Source organism: Mixophyes fleayi, chromosome 4 (genome assembly GCF_038048845.1).
Source record: "Mixophyes fleayi isolate aMixFle1 chromosome 4, aMixFle1.hap1, whole genome shotgun sequence".
Taxonomy (NCBI): Eukaryota; Metazoa; Chordata; class Amphibia; order Anura; family Limnodynastidae; genus Mixophyes; species Mixophyes fleayi.
Window position 1 is genome coordinate 238197989 of NC_134405.1, and position 9269 is coordinate 238207257.

The following is a 9269-nucleotide window of genomic DNA, read 5'->3' on the forward strand; positions in this document are numbered from 1 at the left end:
TTTGTGACATAGTAGCATTAGTCACCTGTGAGGTGAAACCACCTTGTGACTCCAATGCATTTGTTGATCAGGCCCTTTGTTTTCAGAAACTAACACCATGGCCCTTGGTCACATTGACATAATATGTTTACCACATTATACGCGCTTCAAAATAGCAAAATCTGTATTACTGTATGTGAAGGTTAAATTGTTGTGATTAGCAAACGTGCAATGTATTTGATTGAAAAATGTGTCATTTTGAGTTGAAGGTACTATGTGAGGCAATAATGTTTGTCTATTCCACAGATGGGCAGACTATAAAGGACGCCTGAAAGCGAAGCTTGTTGAGCTTCACAGGCATGCTCAAGGCACTGGTGGGGGGCCTCGACTACGTACTACTTTAACACCCCTCGAGGAGCGGGCGAGGGCTGCAATAGCCCTGGTGGAGATAGTTGGGGTGGGCGACATAGACACTGGCTCTAGCCCATCCCGAACAGGAGAGGCCGCTCCACTAGGTACATGATGAGTTTGCTTTCTTAATGTCTGTAAAGCTTTGTATCTGTCTGAGTAAAAGTGTCAACTCTCAGGATGTGTGTGTGAAGGTAAACTTCAGTTGCACAATGTGTTTGCCTATCACATAGTAGGAAATGACATTTACACACTGAAGACAAATGGTCTTAATATGTAGGGCTCATCCTAAAATGTCAGACCATAAGTGGCAATGTTTGTATTTGGGGAGCGGAAAGGGCTGCTAGCACATTCAAGGGAAGCTGACACTTTACCAATGCTACATCACGCGTTGTAAGATGTTTTTGCCAATATAATATCGCACCTTACTCATTGATTCTAATTACTTTATTTTACTTATTATCTCTCTACAGCATGTGAGCAGCAGGCGCCTGCTTCACCGGTGGATGAAGAAGTTGCCCGTGATGTGGAGGAGCCTCAGCTGGCTCCAGCTGAATATGTAAGGCAGCGGACACTCGCACGCGCAGCCGAAAATCTTAAAGACGTCACTCTTGCACAGAATGTTTACCTGTCACAAATATCTAGCACTGTCCAACACACGGATCAGCAAATCGCCCGTCTCACTAACACATTCTCCGATTTCATGAGCACACACACCTCTTTACTGACGACACTCGCCACCAAAATTGATAATTTAAATACTTCAGTGACAAATATTGCAACACTCCTGGGTGATATCTTGCATGTCCACTCCCAACGCACCTCCGGCACAATCCCTTCACCCAGCTCAGATTATTTGTTCGGCAGCCCCCATACCCAGTTGTCTGTCGCCTCCGCCCTCCCTGATGTGTCTGTCGCCTCCGCCCTCCCTGATGTGTCTGTCGCCTCCGCCCTCCCTGATGTGTCTGTCGCCTCCGCCCTCCCTGATGTTTCTGTCGCCTCCGCCCTCCCTGATCCCGAACTATGTCGTCTTATGTGTTTTGCCTTTGCTCGTGGCTATGGCCAATCCCCCGTTGTGCCCACTTCCCCCTCGCCTGTCGTGGCCCCATCCCCATCCCCTGACCCTGCACCTTCACCTCGTCGGACACAACCCGCTTGCCTTGCCCCATTGCCTGGTTCCTCTGACTCCTCTACATCACGGGTGACAAGAAGTCGGAGTAGGGGAGCCTCCCGTCCAACCGGCTTTAAAAAAACACGGAAAAAGTAATTTGTATTGTTTTAACCTAACAAATATAGTTTAATATATGACGAAAATATGTATTTTTTTTTTTTTTTATAATAAAAAAAAATTCCTACTACTGAAATGTCTATTTCTTTTTTACGGCAGATTCCATAATGTTTTTTGTAATAACAATGCTTGTTATCAAGTCTAACCATAGTATAATCTCCAAACAAACTGGCTGATTCATTAACGTATTCAAACAAATATGTATCGAATATCAGTGTGCTGACCAAAACCATGCCATGGCCCTGATTGAGTAATGAACCTAGATGTCAAGGATACATATTTCTGAATGCTGCTCAAAAGCCTTTTAAAATGCAAGTGGTGCAAAATAGCAATAGGTTTAGAGCACGAAAAAAAAAAAAAATGTCTGTATCCTAATGTACCGCACAAATACTTGATAGCTTATTTGTACACTGAAATGTTCATGTCAGGTAGGACCTCTCCTACCCCAAAATTACATCTCCAATTACATTTTTGGTTTACATCCCCCTCCAAACTGACATGCTTTGCCCTTGCTTAGTTACTTTGCCTTACCTTTCCAGAATGAATCTGGCCCATGGTTTGCTGAAGAAGACTTAAACAAGAGGTGTATCAAGGTAAGCTTCTTAATGCTTTTGCCACAGTGTTTCTTTATTTGCCTTACTAAATAATTGCAAACACAACCTGCAACTACAGTGCCCCTTTAGAGGTAGGGCAAATCATTCGGTCAAGAAAGTATTGCATTTGCAAACTGTAACCTAACACAAAGGAGCCACAAAAGACAGGTGTTAAGGGAACCCAAATAAATTTAAAAACATTTTTTCCCATGATGGCACAGGACAAATATTGTTAACTACTATTTTGTACAGGTAAGAATCTGTGCTAATTCTAAAAATCTAATAAGGGATTTGTATTTAAGATTAGTGCTAATGCACAGTGTGTGGTACACTCGACGTCATTTAGCATAACAGTTATTTACATGTAACCTCATGACCTTATTGCACTAAGCACATATAGGTTGGGTCTCACATTTGGATCTTAGGTGCACTTACCCCATCAGCCGCTGTCATATCACGGCTACCTGGGTGCCTTCTGGTCGTCAGCAACATTCCCGTCCTCCACAGCTCCGTTTGTAATCAAACACACACTGTTTGTTCTGCTGCATGTGCACAGGCATCTTGGATGCAGTCAGGTGATCATTCCAGATCAACCAGATTCAGCACCTGTGATCCCATTAAGTGCTCAGCCAATAGTTGCTTGGGACAAACCATTTAAAGCTGCTGCTGTGATCTGTTCATTGCCTGAACAACACACTTCTCTCCAGTGGATAGTTATTGGCCCCAGTGTTTCTGGCTGCATTACAAAATCAGTGTTTGTGTCCACATTCTCAGACTGCTCATTCCCCTGCTAGATTGGACAATCAGCAAGAACATGAGCAGGAAGATCATCCAGGCTGCTCTGTTCAGATTCACACCTGCTGCAGGTAATCCCAAGGGTCCCTGATTCGGATCAAGAAATACAGACTAACGTGACAGTTTGACACACTATAAGGGTGTATGTAGTGCTGTGTGTCTGACTAATCATGTAAGACGCAAATGAAAAAGCTTGGAGTATAGATATGGTTTGGTCAGGCAAAGAAGCACACTCTGTAATACAAGTAGACTCCAAGAGGTAGTTTGTCCACCAAACTCCTCTATCCTGTAAAGACTTTTCCAAACTCTATGATCTGATCCCCCCAATCCATGATAGTTTAAACCAATCTGGAACCTTGAATACATTATTATAACAAACAGACCCTAGAGTTTCTTACGTAATGTACACTGATACATTCATTGTTAAAGTGGGCACGTCACTTGGATTTGGCTCCCTTCCAGTTTTGGAAAACATTTATGCAAGGCCAAGCTATTTTCTATAACGGGCAACATATTATCGTGTGAAGCTTGGTATGTTGTGATTTCTTGCCAATACAGACACAGGTACCCATTGCACACGTTCACCCTCTATAAGCCAAAAAAACTGGATGCCTCACCTAACAATGTAAACATCAACAATATCTACCAGACATTAATCCCTCAAAATACTGTGTGCTCGGCCCAACACTCTTGGATTAGATCAGGGGTGGGCAAACCTGTCCTCAAGGGCCATATCCAGTTCATGTTTTTAGGATTTCTGTCTGTAGAAACAGGTGGGATAATTACTGACCCAGCCAAATAGATTAACTCAGCTGTACATGATTAAAGAAATCCTAAAAACATGAACTGGATATGGCCCTTGAGGACAGGTTTGCCCACCCCTGGATTAGATGGTGGTAAAGGAATTTGAACATGGAGCCATAATCCTAAAGGGAGGATATCTGTACATTAAGGCTTTGTACTTCCCTTGCCCAAGGCATGGACAAATGCTGCAAATTATTGTTAACATTGACTAGCATGTTTAAACAGACATAGGTGGTATTACGACACACACTTTGAAGAGAAACAAAGGTGGAATGTTAATTTGTCACTACTTTCCACTTTAAGAGGACAAGCTACATGAAAATGGTATTGAGAATACATTTCACATTTCTACACCACAATAACATTGGAGACCTGCATTATCAGGTTCAGCAAACATATCAAGTGACTGCTGCCTAACAATGGGTAATCAGACTAATGTAACTAGTTCTCATGTGGAGTATCTATGGTGGCTGTAAGTTTACATATAGCTGCCTTGACCAATTAGCAAACTAGGGGCCTGATTCATTAAGGATCTTATCTGTCATTTTTTGCTTATCTTAAGCTAATCCACTCTGTTCATGCTCAGAAAAGGGAGATAAGAAGCAAAAGCCACTGCATAAGTGACGAATTTCTTACGCTAGGATGAAAATCCATCTTTGCTTCACTCTTATCTCCCCGTTTCTTCATAACAATAAGCATCTTACCTTTTGCACAAGATAAGAAGATTACTAATGATTCAGGCCCTAGGTGATGGTATTATGGCCTTGTAGCAAGACTCCACTAGCTTAGTGCCCTAATGCATTCCCCATAATTGTTAGTGTGGGGTTTGTGTCTGGCATGTGGGTGTTGGAACACTTTGAAACAAAGTGCCACTAGCACAAGCGAAAAATATTGTTATCCCATTTGGCCCAGGGCCAAAAGTTGGTAGTGTGTGACCTGACACTGCTAACATTTTTGCTTTCTTTATATACATTTACCTGTAATGTGATGCCTATATTCCTACGCACATCACATGTTCGCTCTAAAAGCTGAAAGTGTCCAAACAATTTACTACTAAGCACCAAACACACATACAAACCTCCACACTATAGCCATTTTCTAAAACTATACATTTACCCCATTGAGCGTGTTTGTAGGCTATGGTGAATCTGTGGCAAAGGAGAAAATAACCACACCTAGATTTCATATATTCATTTAAAATAAAACCTGTTCCACAATAGTTTTGAAAGCACTACACATGGATTTATGGGTATTAAAATATTATTCAGTGCACTGTAGTAATGGTACAAAATGGCATGACAACTGATTGCTGACACATTTGCAGCATAGGCTAGATTTATTACATATATGAATTCAAATGTGCTGACAAAAACAAAGCAAACAAGGTAATGGTCTGTGTGTGTAAAAATTCCTTGAATTAAGAGATGACAATCTGGCCAGACTGAAGAGAGACATAAGCAGGCTTGGAGCTCTGGGGAAATTCAACAACATGTAGTGAGACACGAATTGCACAAATCCAAAATCCACGCCAACACACCCTGTTGAACGAAAGGCAACAAATTAATATGGCAATATTAGGTCAGACAACTTGCATTTTGATATCAAGAGATTGAGCAATGTATTGGCATGTGTAAAAAAGCCAGTAATATTATAGTGTATAATAATGGCTTGTGTGTTTGGACTATACCTAGGATTCTGAATGCACTATTTGACTTAATTTGAAACACCAAACCCATATGTTACATAGCTAGCATCTGCCCATATGTTTTGTTTGTGCAACCACACATTGCAGGCTTAGTAACGACGACATTATTGTATGGAGCACACTCACTGGCCAATCACATTTTAGTGCAGATAGCACTATACTACTTACATTTGAAAACACCCTTCACCATGGCAACATCCAACTCCAAAGGGAAGTGCAATGGCAGAAAAGCCAGCACTGCAGGCCAAGTGTAATCTAAAGGCTGTAGATATAAGAAAAACAAATAAAGTGTCAATAATGTGCACTTCAACACTATATGTGCTGATCAATAAACTGTAGAAAAACCAAACATCAATTATGTTGCCACATTAGGCTGTTGATTTAAACTACCCCATTAACGTGCATTTAGCTAAAGACATTAAGGCTAAACTTGGAGGCATGAAGCTATACTTTCTACACACATTGTAAAGGTAAAATACAGGTAGGCCTGGTTTTTCCCCTATTATTACACATAGAAACCATTTCAGTAACACACCAGACCATGTCTATTCATATTCCCTTTTTGAATAACCATACCTTAGATAATCAACCCTTGACTAAGCTTGCACATGATTTGACCACTGATCTTTTAAATGTGAAGATATTTATGTTTTGTTCCAAAAAAAATAAAAAAAATTACAACATTGACCCCTTTCATTGTAACATGCTTTGTCCACTAGAACATTTACTTATTTTTTATCCTTTGCTCTCCTTAATGACTCAAGCACAGAGTGTTAATGTGTCTTTAAGGTAGGGTCTGAAAAACCACACTTCAAATAAAAAGGTATTAGAAAAAGAAAAGAGAAAAAAAAACAAAAAACAGTATGGACATTCTTAATGCAAAGTATTTTAACAAGGGGTATGTAATAAAATAATATCTGGTTTCTACTTACCACACACACAGACAAATGTGGAATGTCAATAAGCAATCACTAGACACCCAAAAAACACAATCCAGGACCAAGATCTGTGGAGGGGAGGGTAAACAGGTACAAAATAAATCAATATAGATGGATAATCTTTATGTGTGTCACTACAGTCGAGAGGTATCTATGCAGAGACACATCCCAAGTCTACACAGTTGCCTCAATATTCAAACTCTGCAGCTAATTAAAGACTTTTCCACTAACCTTCAACATAAAAATCTTAACCATTATGACCTTTCAGCATAATTTTCTATCTGTATCTCACCAATATCTTTTCCTACAAATAAACATGAGTGTTGAGCAAGGTACAGCAATAAACTGCAGAGATTATGAAACATTTCACCATTAAGGGCTACTTACCCAGAATTGTGAATCTCCCAACAACACAGAAAGCCAAGCAAGGTCTTTTTAAGTAACACTGTAATTAGTGAATTAAATGCAGGTGAGTAGGCTGGAGAGTATGCCGGACACGTCATTAGGAGCACGCAGGTGCGTTCTAATTAGCCAAGTGTGGTTTTGTGTAAAAGTGACCTGACATGTGAGCAACGTTTATTTTCTGTAGGTAAGTAGAGATTATAACGATTATTACAGATGTCATTAATGAGCTAAGCTGTTAGTGTTGTGGCAATAGTATGGGTAAAATAGTTTTAAGTACAATTCTATGAGGTATTATTCATTTGCATGTGCTACATTTAGATGTGCTATGATAGTGTAGTGGTTATGTATTTCACCCCCCAATACTAAGTGCAGAAGTTCAAGGCCCCAGGTCAACCCTAAGCACCAATTGAGTTAATAAAACACATTATTAAGCATACTCCTAAAAGTAAAAAACTATATGCAACTGCTTGTATTTAGCGTAAGATTCGCAAACGCGCTTAATTCGCATTTGTTTGGTGACGTTTTTGCAGCTCCTGTTGCTTTAGTAAAACAGTGTTTTTATTAATGTGTGTGTTTATCTAGGGTTATTATTTGAATACCACGTTATCCATCATGCTGTACATATTAATTGCAACATGGCCAATTTATCAGGTCTAAGACAGTCATTCAGCTGTGCTAACTAGTTAATGTGCAGTTTGGTGTTGGTGTTTCAATGTGAAGTATAACTCAGTGAATAAAGAAATGAGCTTGCAACAACAAGGTAATGAGTTTGAACCCTGAATGATGCGTGTATGTGGCTAACCTTGGTATATTTACAAGTTTGAGGGTATTTATTCCACTCTGTGACTTAGTATATGTTTTGGTGTGTAAGGTGGCTATATGTGTTATCAGCTACAACACAGCAAAGCAGTTGTTGGCAAAGACTTTGGATTTCAAAGATATGTGAATTCTGTACTGGCAACAGTGGAAAAAGCTAAGTGCTCCACCAAATCAAATTGTAGAAATGGGAGCAATAAATGTTCTATTTTTGATTTGTATTTATCAACATGGATATATTTCGATATGCATAAATTGTGACTCTGCATGCACCAAATCTTTCTGGGTATCATATTTCCAAGTATTGGCATTTTTCCCCATGTTTTAAGGGAAACAACTTATGCTAGAAGTTGCTGGTCATCTTTAATTTGTATTCTATTCCCTTGACATCACCACTTGTACAGTGGTGTAGCAGTTAGCCAATCCACCTTGCCAGCTTGCTACGTGGGTTCGAGTCCTCACCAGCCCTCGGCTCTTAGGGATCATTAATATCCTTAGACAATTTGTGTTGCTGTTAAAAGTGTCCCTGTGGTAATAGTACACTTGTTTTAAATTTGCATAAATCATGTGTGTAAAACCCTGAAATATATTTTCGAGTTATTATATGTCTATTAATATTATTTGTTCTTGCAAACGCACCATCACCAACTGTCAAATCAGGCATGTAACATATTGAGACTAATGATATTGGTAATTGTTCAGAATGGTTGGAGATTTATCATAAATATTTATGACAAAGTCTATTGTTTGGGAGACATTTTACATAAAATGAAATACTTACCCATGCAGTGTGCACAGCAATTCCGGCAGTGGAATGAATGTGGAATGCACTGAGGCAACCATTCCGGCATTGGAATGAATGTGGAATGCACTGAGGCAACCATTCCGGCAGTGGAATGAATGTGGAATGCACTGAGGCAACCATTCCGGCATTGGAATGAATGTGGAATGCACTGAGGCAACCATTCCGGCAGCCGGAATGCACTGTGACCTGGATTCTCCCCATAATGCTGAGGAGATATGTGGCTAGCAGTGTACAGGCCTATAAAAGGCAGTCCTCTTTACTGAAGAGGCAGTAAGCAGCAGAGGGCGCTATTTCCAGCTAACTAATTCCGGCATTCCGGCAGTCCCGGATTGAGGCCAAAGGGCCAAAATAACATCAAACATGTTGCACTTGCGAATTGCATTGATTAGAAAGGGGTATTTAAAGCAAAACAAGCTTAATTTACACAAACATACTAATGGAACATTTGTAAGATATGTAAAAGCTCAATAAAAAAAAAAAAATTAAAAAAATTTTTTTTTGCCACAGGCAGTCTGTATTGATATGTATGTATGTTGTGCATATTTCGTTTTGCATTTTAAATGCAAAAGATGCTCCTAAAGGCGTTTAATAGTGGTTTTAGCTAGCTGTATTGGAGTTAAACATGACCCTGGCCTTCCTTAACTTTTGTGAAAGATTTGAGACAGGAGTGACGTCAGTTTCACTCATCTGGGCAGAGGGAACGCCTACTATTCTCAAGTGAAAAAGCATAACG

The 9269-nt window shown here is 39.9% G+C and overlaps 1 long non-coding RNA gene across 1 annotated transcript; it reads right to left on the reverse strand.

Annotated features, from left to right (window-relative positions):
• Positions 1 to 5173: 5173 nt before the first annotated feature.
• Positions 5174 to 6747, reverse strand: LOC142152667 (uncharacterized). The gene is made up of 3 exons (XR_012691369.1): positions 6505 to 6747; positions 5741 to 5834; positions 5174 to 5405 (listed from the first exon to the last, which is right to left on the reverse strand). It is a non-coding gene; the product is annotated as an uncharacterized LOC142152667 (long non-coding RNA).
• Positions 6748 to 9269: the final 2522 nt, after the last annotated feature.